The sequence below is a fragment of the Cavia porcellus genome, unplaced genomic scaffold, assembly GCF_034190915.1.
Source record: "Cavia porcellus strain 051 isolate PalLab524CR breed Dunkin Hartley unplaced genomic scaffold, mCavPor4.1 scaffold_1, whole genome shotgun sequence".
Taxonomy (NCBI): Eukaryota; Metazoa; Chordata; class Mammalia; order Rodentia; family Caviidae; genus Cavia; species Cavia porcellus.
Genome location: NW_026947484.1, coordinates 141,817,720 through 141,830,794, shown reverse-complemented (window position 1 = coordinate 141,830,794; position 13,075 = coordinate 141,817,720). Strand labels below are relative to the sequence as shown.

General features: G+C 43.4%; 1 protein-coding gene across 7 annotated transcripts in view; it reads left to right on the top strand.

Annotated features, from left to right (window-relative positions):
- Positions 1-13,075, top strand: part of Pdzk1 (PDZ domain containing 1) — a 47,241-nt gene that overhangs the window by 15,574 nt on the left and 18,592 nt on the right. For 4 of the 7 annotated variants that reach the window (XM_063256835.1, XM_063256840.1, XM_063256836.1 and 1 more), the window contains exon 3: positions 3,005-3,185. The exons of 1 other annotated variant lie outside the window; for it this stretch is intronic. The gene's annotated coding sequence lies outside the window, so the exon portion shown is untranslated. Of the gene's footprint in view, positions 1-2,920; positions 3,186-11,434; positions 11,457-13,075 lie in introns of those variants that run through there. 2 more of the 7 variants (XM_005007904.4, XM_013142934.3) reach the window with 2 other exon arrangements.

The window sequence follows — 13,075 nt, the reverse complement described above, 5'->3', positions numbered from 1 at the left end:
ATATATAGAGAGGGTATATTTATTGGAAAAACAGAACAGGAAACACTGTATCAGGGATATAACAAGGAAATGGCTCTCTTGGCCTAGACTCTGAGAAGGGAAAACAGAATGATCTCCTGTAATTTTTAGTCAACAATCTGCCTGGTGCTGTGGCTGTAGCTGACATTAATTATTTACACAATGCAGAAACAAGGCACTAATTAACAGAAATTGGTACAAGGTGCCTTTCCTCACCCTTCCAGGGTTATGGAGAGGAGCTGCCTGACAAAAGCAAAAGAAAATCCTCTATTCAGGGTGCCAAACATTTTAATGCATAGAGCGGACAGACAAGCTCACAATGAAAAAATGTGAATGCAGCTGTAGGGTTCGGTACACCTCATGTTTGATGTTAAAGCCCACACTTCTCCTATCTGCGTGCCCTCCAAGAAGCATGAGAACTTCTGCCACACACCCTCAAAGGGGAGTTGCTTACGTGCCCAGCGCAGTTAGGAGCACAGATTTTGGAGCTGGAAGGGACCCAAGTAAACCGCCCACTCCAGTCTCCCTACAATGTGGGCCGAGTTTTTCTGGAACACAACTCACAGATGTTATCAGCTTCTGTTTGAATATCTCTAGTGAAGGAGAGAAGGTTTCTTTTGTGGATGGCAGGAGACCCCATTGTAGAGGCCAAACAATGCCACTGAGGAGACAGGCAGGACGGAGCCTTGGGTTAGGTGATCTTGGACAGGGTAATTAACCAGAGAAATCTCAGCTCCTTTCTTATATATAAAATGGATATCAATCATCTTATATGGTCATGCAGAGAGCTAAACAGAATAATAAAAATCTTATCTGGCACATGAGATAATGTACTTTCCCTTCTCATGAAATTGTAAATCCATACAATCAATTAAATACTTTTTGCATTAATCAGATCAGGTATACCTCTAGAGATATGATTTTTTTTTTTTTTAGAGATACGATTTTTAAAAATCCAAGTCTTAGTGAGGTCAGGTCTCATCTCATTCAACATTCTACTGGGAAAGGGTCAAGTCATTTAAAAAACAGTGTTCCTTCTCAATTGTTAACCAGCACTGTCTGCATCTCTGGCCTCTCTGATTTCCTGTGCAAAGTCTACAGCTCTGTTCCATCTGTTTGTCAAGGAAGGGCGGGTCTGAGAAGCAACTTGACTGGGGGCTAAGTACAAGCTCCACTGTGAAGGCTGTATATTTTTTTAGAAGCTTCAAGTATAAATTTTGCTGATTTAGATTCCTTTCTTTAAAAATTAAGGCATTAAACTGGACACCTATAATCCCAGTCACTGTACTTGAGAGGCAGAGGCAGGATTGCAAGTTCTCGGCTAACCTGAGCAACTGAGTGAGACACTATCTCTAAATAAATAAGCTAGGCTTTGGGGCAGCTCAGTGGTATAGAACGCCTGGGTTTAATCTTAGTAACAACAACAAAAAAAGGGAAAAACAATTATTTACACACAATATATCTATTTTAGATATATAATGAATTTTCATAACTTAGACAGTTGTGTAGCCAACCCCATACTAAAGATACTGACTTTCCCATTTAAAAAAGTTTTCTCTTTAGGTATTGATTTTATTTATTAATTTTACAAATCACCTTCATCTGCAGAAAGAAATCTTGAAGTCCAACCTGCTCTACCAAGTGAGGGACACTTACTGAATCCTAAAGAGGTTTATGGGATACAGAAGCTTTTCATATTAGAACAGCTACTTTGCAGAGCAAACAGTCACCCGAAGGAAAATATAAGGGATATTTTGACTCAATATAAAAGAGAAATTTCTAAAAACAGCGTAACAATCACTATATACAGGTGATGAAGTTATTCAAAGAGTTAAAAATTAGGACTGGCATGTAGCTTAGTGGTAAAGAGTTTGACTGGTATGTTTGAAGCCCTCGGTTCAATCCCAAACACACACACACACACACACACACACACACACACACACACATACACACGAAAGGAATTAATCTACATCAAACACAGTGGAATGTCAGACTTGGAATTTGAATTAAAGTGTTTGGATAGTAAACCCAAATTTCCCCACCAACATTTGGGAGTTATGCAGGAGGTGAAGAGAGGCCAGGGCACAGCCTCAAGGCAGATAACCTTGTACAGTGTAAGGAAGTTGTTCTGATGTCAGTCAGCTTAAACCCCATGGACACTGGCTCAGGTCAGGCCCGCACTGGGGGCAAAGCCAAGGCACAGAAAAGTGGCTTCCCGCTTCATGGGTGGAGGAAGGGCGAGTCCACCATCCTGGCCTGAGGTTCTCCTTGCCTCACTGCCTGGAGCAATCTCTTGCCCCAATCTTCATGTGGGCTGTAGATCCAGGTGAGTGAGAAGTTGGTGCTGGAAGGGTCTGCATGGCTCATAGAGATCAGCTGCTTCTCCTGGCTGGTGAGGGACTGTACAGGTGCCCTGCTGGGCTACTGAGAGGCTCCAAACATTTCTCAGAAGGTGGAGAATAGAAACTACACACAGGTGGGGAAGAAAAAACAAAAGCAGCAAAGGAGAGCAAGTGGACAGAAGGGCATGTGGAAAACCAGAGCGTGGGCTTTGCTGCTGAGCAGGGAGGGTGCAAGTAAGGACTTCCAGGGCAACAGCATGCAGGCCAGAAGAACACAGAGGCTTGGTGCCCTGGATAGGTGCATTGTCCATCTTGCCCTCTGTGGAGAAGTGAGCTGTGAAGGCTTCTGCTCCCCAGGAAGGCCTGAGCATATAGGATGGATCTGTTGATGACCCTTGGCCCTGACCCACAGATGGGGAGGCTCCTAACAAGATGCTGGGTTGGTTGAGTGTGACCAAATCATCTGCCTGAGGGAGCAAACAAGGTAGAGGCACCTCCTCCTCACCCGTCCATTCCCTCCTCTGCCCTCCCCTACTCATTGTCTGGGAACTACAGACAAGAAACCAGACAGAACAGCCTGGAATTATCAGGCAGGTGGGCTGGAGAGCTGGGGCTGCTGAAGGTTTTTTCTGATTTTCCAGTTTAGGGCCCACCCAGCTGGCTGGAAGTAGGACAGAGGTCAGCTGAACTCAGACCACACATCCCTGTTAAACACATCAGCTTTTAAATCAATCTTTGATCAAAGTCCAGTGAGTTCCAAGAGTAGAGCTCCCAGCAGACAGTATTCCTGTGACAGAACAGCTCTTCTTCTTACAGGTGCAGGTAAGAACTGGCTTCTGTCCCCTGACTGAGGGTACCGGGCTGCCTGGGCCTGAACTAACTACTTTCTTTCCCTTCTCTGAGCAAGTAGCTGTGCCAAAGGCACCAGCTGGGCCCTTCGGTGGTGGCTGGGGTAGGGAGGGCTGGCTTGCCATGTACCGACACTTTGTGTTGGAGAGGATTTTCGGCACTGCTTCACAAAAGGATTGGAAAACTGATCTCAGAGAAAGGTTCCCAGGGTTGGATGTGAAGCCCACGGAGGGAAACAACAGATTTCACAGGCCCCGGGAACGTTCTCTGGTGACTTCCTACTGTGCAGGAGCTTTGGGTATTGGAGGAGACCTTCTCTAGCTCTTCATCCAACAACTGTGCCATTTGGTAATGAAACCAAGCATCTCCCCTCTATCATATAGCACTAAGAAGTGAGGAAACACCAATGGATTTCTAGGCTGGCTGAATTTTAAAATGTAGCTCTACCTTTTGAAGTTTCTAAATCCTGGGTGGTGTGTCAATCTGAAAATGCTTGTTACTTTGAAATTCTTCCAGTTGATTCAGATGTGCTGGCAGGTTTGGGAACCCTTAGTAACTGATTTTCTAGGCAAACAAGTCGAGACTTAAGAATGACATTTACCTAAGGGCTCCCAGGCTGTGAAGACTCCTGGCCTGGTTGGCTCCAGCTACTGAAGAGGAACTGCTCTTCGTTTTCCAAAATCCCTCCAGTATGGCACTGAGTCGCTCAATCCTGTATCCAGAAGTCACAGGGCCCAGACTGCCTCAGGTCATGATGGTCCAGCCACAGGGACTCGCATATTTTTTCCTACACAAAGAACTCAGGGACATTGTGGGTTATAGCTAAGTAAATTATTTTTATCTTTTTTTATGTTCTCTGCACCATAAAATAGGAAGTTGTTAATGTCTGATGTTCATAGACACTGGTTAGACAACTTCTTTTCAAGTTTTTTTTTTTTTTGTCTTTTTCTTTTTTATCAGTACTGGGGATCAAACTCACAACTGCCTGCTTGCAAGGCAGGCGCTTATGCCGCTGAGCTAAATCCCCAGCTCTGGCAACTTCTTTTCATCTAGGAAAAGAACACAGTAGTTCTGGAATACAAATAACCATTTTTTAAAAAGAGAATATTGAAACAGATTTTCAAAACAGGTTAGTAGGACACTTACAATAATTAATACATTGCATATTGTTGTCTTCAGGGTTTTCATTCAGTTGCTTGTAACAGGCCATTAGGTAAATTGCTTAGCCAACTAGAGCCTCAGTTTTGTCATCTGTCAGACAAAAGGCTATAGTCTTCCCCCTGCATTCTGAAAATAAGATAAATGTATATGAAAGGATTGAAAGCATGAATGTAAAATGCTTCCATTTCAACTGCAATTAGTTGAAGATCTTGTCCCAATCTTTTATCCCACTGACCTCTGTTTGTTCCTGTCCAACTAAAAGTTGAGCCTAGATGATCGTTAATGTCCTTTTCAACTTACCAAGGATAAGATCTGGTCTGCCTCCTTAGGTATGACTTCAGATGTCCCTTCCCTAGGAAAGGCTTTCACCTCACCACAATCTCTGTCATTTTAACATTGGAAAACATCTTGTCTGTCGTCTTTGAAAGATGTCAGACTTTTAATCTTGTTTTTTTTTTTTTTTTTGGAGATAGGGTCTTGCGATGTAGTTTAGGTTGGCCTCGAACATACTATGTAGCTCAGGCTTGACTAAAATGTATTGTGATCCTCCTGCCTCAGCCTCCCGAGTGCTGGTATTACAGGTGTGTGCCATTATGTCCAGTTCTGACAGATGTTAAACTTTTAAGGTATCCAAGATTTTAGTCTTTGTGTTACCCATTGTATTGCCAGCCAGCTCTTAGAGCAGTGCCAGAATCTTAGACATCTGGATAAATGGAACTTAGTGTGGTAGGGAAGGAGGTAGAAAGCTAGAAACCGGTTGTTTTGACAAACTGCTCCTTAGAAAAGCTTGAAGAACGCGAGCTTTTTTATTTCTCTTTGGGCATTTGGAGTCCAGAGTCTGCTCCTGTGGACATGCTTTGGTTATAACTTGGTTAAATAATTCTTGATTTGTGGCATGGAAATTTGATGTGGGTAGCAAGATGGAGCTAGACATGTTTTCCTCAAGATTTTAGCAACTCCTTCCCTTGGTCCCTTACTAGGGGCTGACCAGATTTTCTTAATCTCTGCCTTGTGGGTATCATAAGTAAGTAGTTAAGAGCTTAACATTGGAATTGGAGACTTACATTCCCAATGAAACTGTATGTCCTAAGTTTTTATTTATTAGTTAAATAAGCATAAGAGAATCTAACTTTTATTGTTCTTAAGGTTAAATGGGAAAATTTACACAATGCCTTTTATATCTGAAGTGCTCCTACTATGATCTTTGGATTCTTTGTGATATGCATGGCCTCAGGGAATGAAGATGGTCTGGTAGTGGCCAGGACTTTGATAATAGGAAAGATGGCCTCTTGAATCCTGATGGAAACTATGATAATCTACTTTTGGTTCAAAATAGCCAACAGGTTGTGAGGCTTCAAACTTTGTTAGAAAAACAGATACTCATAGTCACGCAACTCAGTGGAACCATGGAAACACAAAGCTAAATAACCCAGAAAAGCTCATGAGTTTTCCACCAATTGTACTGAGTACATTCTTGGTGTGTGAGAATCAGAAGGGGGCTATCGTGCCTACACTTGAGGTCAAGGATTTTTTTTTTCTGTATAGTGCTGGCGGTCAAACTTGGGGCCTTTTGCAAGCCAGGCAAGCACTGTACTATTGAGCTCCATCCCCAAAGGAACCAGCTTGATGGGAACACATGACAAACATTGAAGCTCCATTGTAATCTGTAGGACTAGGTGCAAAGTGCTTCAGAGTCTAACCCAATCTACTTCTTTTTTCAACATATACATGAGCTCTGGTCTTTCTCAACCATTCACCACTCTGTGAAGATATTTTGTGATGTTCCTTCTCCCTGCTTCTTCCTTTTCCCCGTCTAACTTTCTTTCTTGGTGTGTGAGAATCAGAAGGGGGCTATCATGCCTACACTTAAGGTCAAGGATTCTTTCCCCCATAACATGTTCCCATAAAACATAGTTATCCTTCATTGCTAGGAGATAGGGTTGATGGTGGAAGGGACCCAGACATAGCCAAGTTTGAACCAAATAACCATGTGAAACCAACCTAATTTTCAAATCCTTCTTTTCCTTGTAAGATGACCCATTAGGTTTAACTTAGGACTCTTAAACAGTAAGAGGGCTGGTTTCTAGAGTCTAATGAGAGCTCAGTAGATGTGTGTAAGCACTGGAAAACATTTAAAACATTCCCAAATCCATGCTGTTGTTCATTCTACACCATCTGTAACCCTTCTGATTGGACTCTGAGATCTCTGAAGGCACAACAGTGTGAAACCTGGGTTGAGCTGATACCCTACTGTCGACGCTAATTGTACTTACTGGCTGTAGAAATGATACTTACAATTCAAAAGATGGAGTTCTATTTTCATACTGTGGTAGTCAGCAAAAGATTTGTATAAATCTAAGTTTGTATAAATCTAAATTCAAGACCTTGAAAATAGGTCTTGAATTCATTCACACATTGAAGATGCCATATGCAGTAAGAAGTGTTGGGAAGGTATTCCAGGCAGAATGTACAGCTTGAGAAAAGGGGAGGTGGGGCATAGGAGATCAGATTCAGCCAGTTTGGTGCTTCACCACCAGCAGAGGAGCAGAGAAGCTAGGTTAAGGTGAGCTGCAATGCCTGAGCAAGGAGTCTGGTCTGTTTTGTTTCTTGGATCATATTTTAGAGAGACATGGTGGGAAGTTTGTCTTTAGACAGCAACTGGGAGATGTTGGAAGCTGAAAGGCTCTTGCAGTAGGCTAGACATAAAAAAGTAAGAGGATAGAAATTCAAGTGAAGCAGGATGCTGATCTGGAGAAAGGTCATGTGCCTGGGATGGCTTGGCTGTGTTAGGAACGGGTTCAGCAGCACAAGGGTATCCTCCCTCCATGGGTGCCTCTGTTTCCATGAAACACTGATCCAGCTCTCTCCAACCTCAACAGCTCCTAGACAAGCAATGAAAGCATGAGAAGCCTTGAACTCCAGACCAGAGTCTTGCCTTACAGGACAAAATGTGGTTTATGGTGGCTGGGGTAGGAGGGGCACTTGGTACTAAGAGGCCAAATGAACTTTGAGACAAACATTCTATTCTTTATCATAAAAGAGAAATAAAAATTACTCACTGACCCTATGATCACAGAAGTGATTTTTTTTTCCCCTGAGCCAGGGTCTCACTATGTAGTTGAGGTTTGCCTGCCTTAGCCTCTTGAGTGCTGGAATTGCAGATATGTGCCACCATATCTGGATAATTCTTTCTTTTGGTAATTGAGGATTGAACTCACAATCCTGCCCTTGCTGGGCAGGCACTGTAGCGCTGAGCTATATCCCCAGCTATTAGATAATAATGAAATGCATTTGCTGATTTCTCATATTTGAAATCTAGCCCTGATTAAAACAAACAGGAACTGTTACAATGGGGAGTTACAGATAGCTAATGTGTATTTTGGTATAATTATTTCAACACATGGTATACTTCAGTATTAGAATTTCTACAGGTGTTGCTTATAAAAAAGTGTTGGCTTTAAACATACCATCTGCATCAGAATTATAGGATTTGCTCTTGGAAAATATTTTTGAAGAAGGATGAAATCCAATCACCTTTAGGTCTTTCTTGCTCGGGTTATTAGTCGTGGATGTAACATTCAGTCTCCACCCTCTGAATTCTAATGGAAGTCGAGTGACTTCCTTCTCATTGCACAGAAGCATGCAAATGCTGCAGGAACAGTTCTCTGCAAAATGCACTCTGTAAATACAACCTGTAAAATCCCTGGGAATGTTGCTTTCTACTTGCTGAAGTTCCAAGTGTTTTTAGCCCAACATGAAGCTCAGTGGAAAGTGGAGGTCTAGTTGAATGTTACCAGACAGACCCTGCTCTCTTCCCCTCAGGTCTCAGTGAAACAGAGGCAGTTTCCTCAGTGGTTACATCCTAGGTTAATCCAATAGTACCCTCCCACATTTGCAGTAAACTATGCACCACCCCACTTGATAAATTGTTAATCTTTAGAGAAAGGGTTTCATGGCTTAGGTGTTGTTAAACTAAGTGCCTTGTGGGGGAACTTGTTTTCTTTGTGAAAGGTTCTTGCCCTAGAATCAATTACTATACAGTTATGGCGGTGGGCTAATGTGGCGGAAGGGCAAAGCAGGAACATACCACTTCCTGCTTCTTCCTCGGCCTTAACTGCAACTCCCCTTCCTGTTTGCATGCACAAAAAACTCCAATCAGCTCCTCGCGCATCATCACTAAGCGCCACCCCTGATCAGTGGTTATATGTACATCCCAGACCCCACATTCCAGCAGAGAAAGCCAGGCCACCTGCGGTCATGGAGTTCTCTCCACGTCGTCCTTGGAGTAAAGACTATTTTTACTTTATATTCTCTCTTTTATCGTGCCGAAAACTCTTTCACTTTGTAGTCTTATTCCAGGCTCACAATTAATATCCAGTTACTTTTAGATAAAGGGATGATGAGGCTGGTCACGGTGGCACAGGTCTATAATCCTAGCTTTCTGGGAAGCTGAGGCAAGCAGATCATAAATGCAAACCAGCCTGGTTAACTAAAGTGACTTAGCAAGACTGTCTTTAAAAAAAAAAAAGGCATAAGGAGCTGAGTGGGGTATAGCTCAGTCAAAGACCCTAGATTCAATCCACAATTTAAAAAAAAGTGCAAAGCTGGTTGTGGCGGCACAGGCCTGTAATCCCAGCTCTTGGAGGCTGAGGCAGGAGGATCACTGTAAACTTGAGACCAGCCTGAGATACAAAGTGAGTCCAAGGCCAGCCTGAGCCACGTGGTGAGACCCGTCTTAAAAAGATAAAACAAACAAACCCCAAAACAAACAAGTGACAGCAGCTCCTCTCTCCCGTGCCTAGTGATTGTCAAGGCATCTGGCTTTGAATCATTGCTGCCCTTCTCTGTTTTTCTGCTGCCAATCAGAATGCATGTTTTGCCCACATCTTTTCTCTGATCTTTTGGAAATTCAGTGCCGCTGAGAAGACCACATGTCTGGGTTCTCCTGGGACCATATCTACCCAGCGGGTGACTGTGTATAAGGTGATGCTGTCCCCATTCTAGCTTCTCCATGACTACTTGCTCCTTGATCCCTGCTGCTCACTTTGGTCGCAGCTCAGCCATTTTAGGTGGTAGGATCTGCTGGTCAGCTGGTCAGCTTTGTCTGTAAGTTACTGCTACAGCTGTCTGAACATTTGCACCTCTTTGATCCACAGCATTTGGTTTTATTTTGTAATTGCCTGAATTTTGGATTTATGCGCTACATCTGAGTCTGAAGAAATCTAAACTCCTTATTTGAGTTTTGCTTTATAGGGAAGAAAAGTCTTCAGTCCTGATGTTTTGGCAGCTAAAATTAGCTTTGCACAGATGGTCAGAAGTGAGCAGACAGAATCCCTGGCCTAGAAACCAAGGTGCTAGTGCTCTATTCTCTAGTCCACAATCTTCTCTGCTTCTAAAAGAAGTCACAAGCATTGTGCGGAAAACGAGAGTCCCATTGCATCAGAACTCCCATCAGGGGACAGGAAGATGATTTATGTGGAGTAGTCTTTGGGCTTCAGATCCTGTGCATGGGCACTTCCCACATTCAGTCTTGAGTCCCCAGTGTACTTTCTAGTCTAGGTGGACCTTCAACAGTTCATAAGGAAGGAACTCACCCACGTTCCTAGCATGATGAGAGACTGGGATAGTAGGTGTGGCGGTACACATGTATAATCCCAGTGCTCTTGGAGGCTGAGGCAAGAGAATTGCAAATTTAAGCCCAGATTAGGCAAATTAATGAGGTCCTGTATCAAAAGGGCTGGGGCAGGGTGGTGGGAGGTGCTCCTGGAGGTATAGTTCAGTGTGGAGATCCTGGGTTCAATCTTCAGTACCACAATAAGAACCAAAACAAACCCAAGACAAACCTACCACCAATTCTATATTTAGCTTTCAAACCTTTGTCCTTTCCAGTGTACTTTACCCAGAGCAGAATAAAAACGCAAACTCGCTTCATATCAGTCACACACAGATGTGGCTGATTGGGACCTGGGCTGGGGATATAGTTCAGCAGCAAATCACCTGCCTGCCAAGCACAAGACCATGAGTTCTATCCCTGAACCAAAAACCAAACCAAACCAACCAAACGAACAAACAAACAAAGCCAACCAACCAGCCAACCAAACCAAACCAAACCATTATATATAACTTCTTGTTTTAAAGATCTTTCAAAATGGCACCCCCTTTGTCAACCCCCTTAGCCTTTGAAAGTATCATCTCAGTCTCTCCTCTGCCTTTGCACCTCATGCATCTTGAAATACAGCAATTCATGTCTCTCATCCTTCTCTTCTGGCTTCTCTTTCCTGCCATGTCTACCTACCATTTCTGCTCTGGGTTCATTGTAAATCTAGAAATATTCGCCCTCTAGTTTTCTGTCTTTTGCACATGTCAAACTTCAGCTTAGAGTAAAAATTACTTCTTCCTGCCCCCAATATTGGGAATTGAACCCAGGCCTCTGTATGCTAAGCAAACGTACTAGCCCTTCTATTCTTCATGTATAAATACATGCATGAGTCTGTTAAACTAGGGCTGCATCTTACTATTTTATCATTTAACCTTAATTACCACTCTAAAATCCCTATTTCTGAATACAGTCATGTTACAGATTAGGGGTTCTAGAGATGAGCTTGTGGGAAGGATTCATTCCATACTAGAAAGGGAGCCCAGAGGTGGAAGGTAGGAAAAGTACCACTCAGCAGAAAAACATTGAGCTAAGGTAATAAATTCAGGGAAAGCTATAAAACTTTCCCATGTGGAGAAGCAGACAGAATAAGTAAGTGGCTATGACTAGAATATTTGTACAAGCCTGGGTCTGAGAGCAGCTAAAAGTGCAGCTGTGTTCAGTTTGAGCCGCGGCCTCAGAAGACTCCCCGTGGCTATCACCACAGTGGCAGAGTGTCCTTCCTCTACAAAGCTGCATGTTAGGGAAGCACACAGCAACTAGGGACAGGAAGAGGATCCTCTGGGCTCTGCTGCCGACCAGATGTGTAGCCCTGTTGTTGCTCCTGGACAGTAGCCCTGGTCCATGTATTTGGAAATCTGTGTTGCTGCACCTGTTCTGTCTGACCCATCCTGGCATGGAGAGACCTGAAGGACCAGGACTGAAGGGTTAGTACAGTCTGTTACCTAATTCTGTTTGCAGTTCCTCTGCATGTGTCACCTTTCATTCTATTTTCACAGCTTCTCAGCTAAATCAAGGCCTTTATTATGTGTGAGGGTCATCACTACAGCTTCTGTCTTACCTGTCCAGTACATCTTTGTTTCAGCTCATCCCACCAACCTTTCTGGGAGCACAACTCTCTTACTCCTCTGTTTAAAAGCCTCGGCACCAAACTAAGGCCGTGTCCCTCAGGCTGGTAACTAGGCCCTCACTGATAAACAGATTATTTATCAATCTGTTGTTGTTCTTCAACCACATTAGATTTTTCACTTTTCCTTGACTGGGCCCAGTAGTCTCTTCCTACTTCTTTTTTTGTTGAAATCCTATCCATCAGTTCAGGTCTGAGTCAAGTCTGGCTTAATTTAGGAAACTTTCCTTAATTTTCCCCTGCTGTAGTTTATAGCATTTATACTCTGGCCATAGTGGTAGTGATTTTTGTTCCAAACTTTTTCTTAACCTGATTCAACTATAAAGTTTCTTGAGAATGGGGTTGGTATTTTGCTTCATCCTATCACACACTTACTGTTGTTTTGCATATCAACACAGGGCAAACGTCTGTGGCAATGAACAAATGAAATCGGGTCAGTAATGTGTCTGGCTGCTTGATGGCGAATTGAGGAAGCCATGTTTATGATCCTAAACAGGCTGCGTCTGCCCTAGGCTGGTCATTGAAGAAAGTAATCGCTAGAGAAGGAAGAGCTGGCAGGAAGCAAGTTGAAGTAGAGCTGGCAATCGCCATTGTCACTTGGGGGGTTCTCAGAGTGAGTGGTAGAATCACAGGGTGACTGTGGGTCCTTGGACTTGAATGGAGCTTAGGATTTCACCCAGGGATGATGGAGGGGGAGGAATGGCATCAGTGTTTGACAGACTTGCGTGGTAGGACTGCTCTTAAAACTCATAAAGGTTGTTTTCATCTGCTTGAGTATACATTTGACTGGCTCAGAACTAGAACTTGGGGGAGAAGGCACAAGGCACAGACCCCAGAGTGTTCCATACTCTTGTAGAGTTGACCCAGGTACTCAGGGCAGGGCTGGAGCTTGAAGTCTGGGCCTCTTTTAGCCAGATCTCCATTTTGGCTTCTCCAGTGACTGAAGGTGAGCTCAGGGTGGCTGTTAATAGTTCATCCAACCTTGACATTCTTGTCTGACCTAGGTGGGAGTTATCTCAAGACTCAGGGAAGGGAAGAGGACTCAGGGTAGAATAGCATGATTTTAAGTAGCAATTTCTTTGTTCAAGCTTAGGTTTTAAGCCTGGAGATTCTGTGTCATTAGATCTGAGGTGGCCCAAAGTATTTTTTATAAGTTTCTAGAAGCAGTTGAGGAGAAACTAGGACTGAAAACCAATCTTACAACGTGATTCTGAGCACTAGGAGACAATGTGGCCTACCTGACAGTGGGGGTTTTCAAATACGATTCATTATTGCTAGCATCATCTAACGGTTTATACCTATGGTGACAAACCCATGGCACGCATGCTGCAGCAGGCTGTTTGTGTCATTGAAAGCTCTGAATGGTTCACTTCGTCATTACTGCTGTATACCTGTCCAACTAAGTGTGTATGTTTAGTC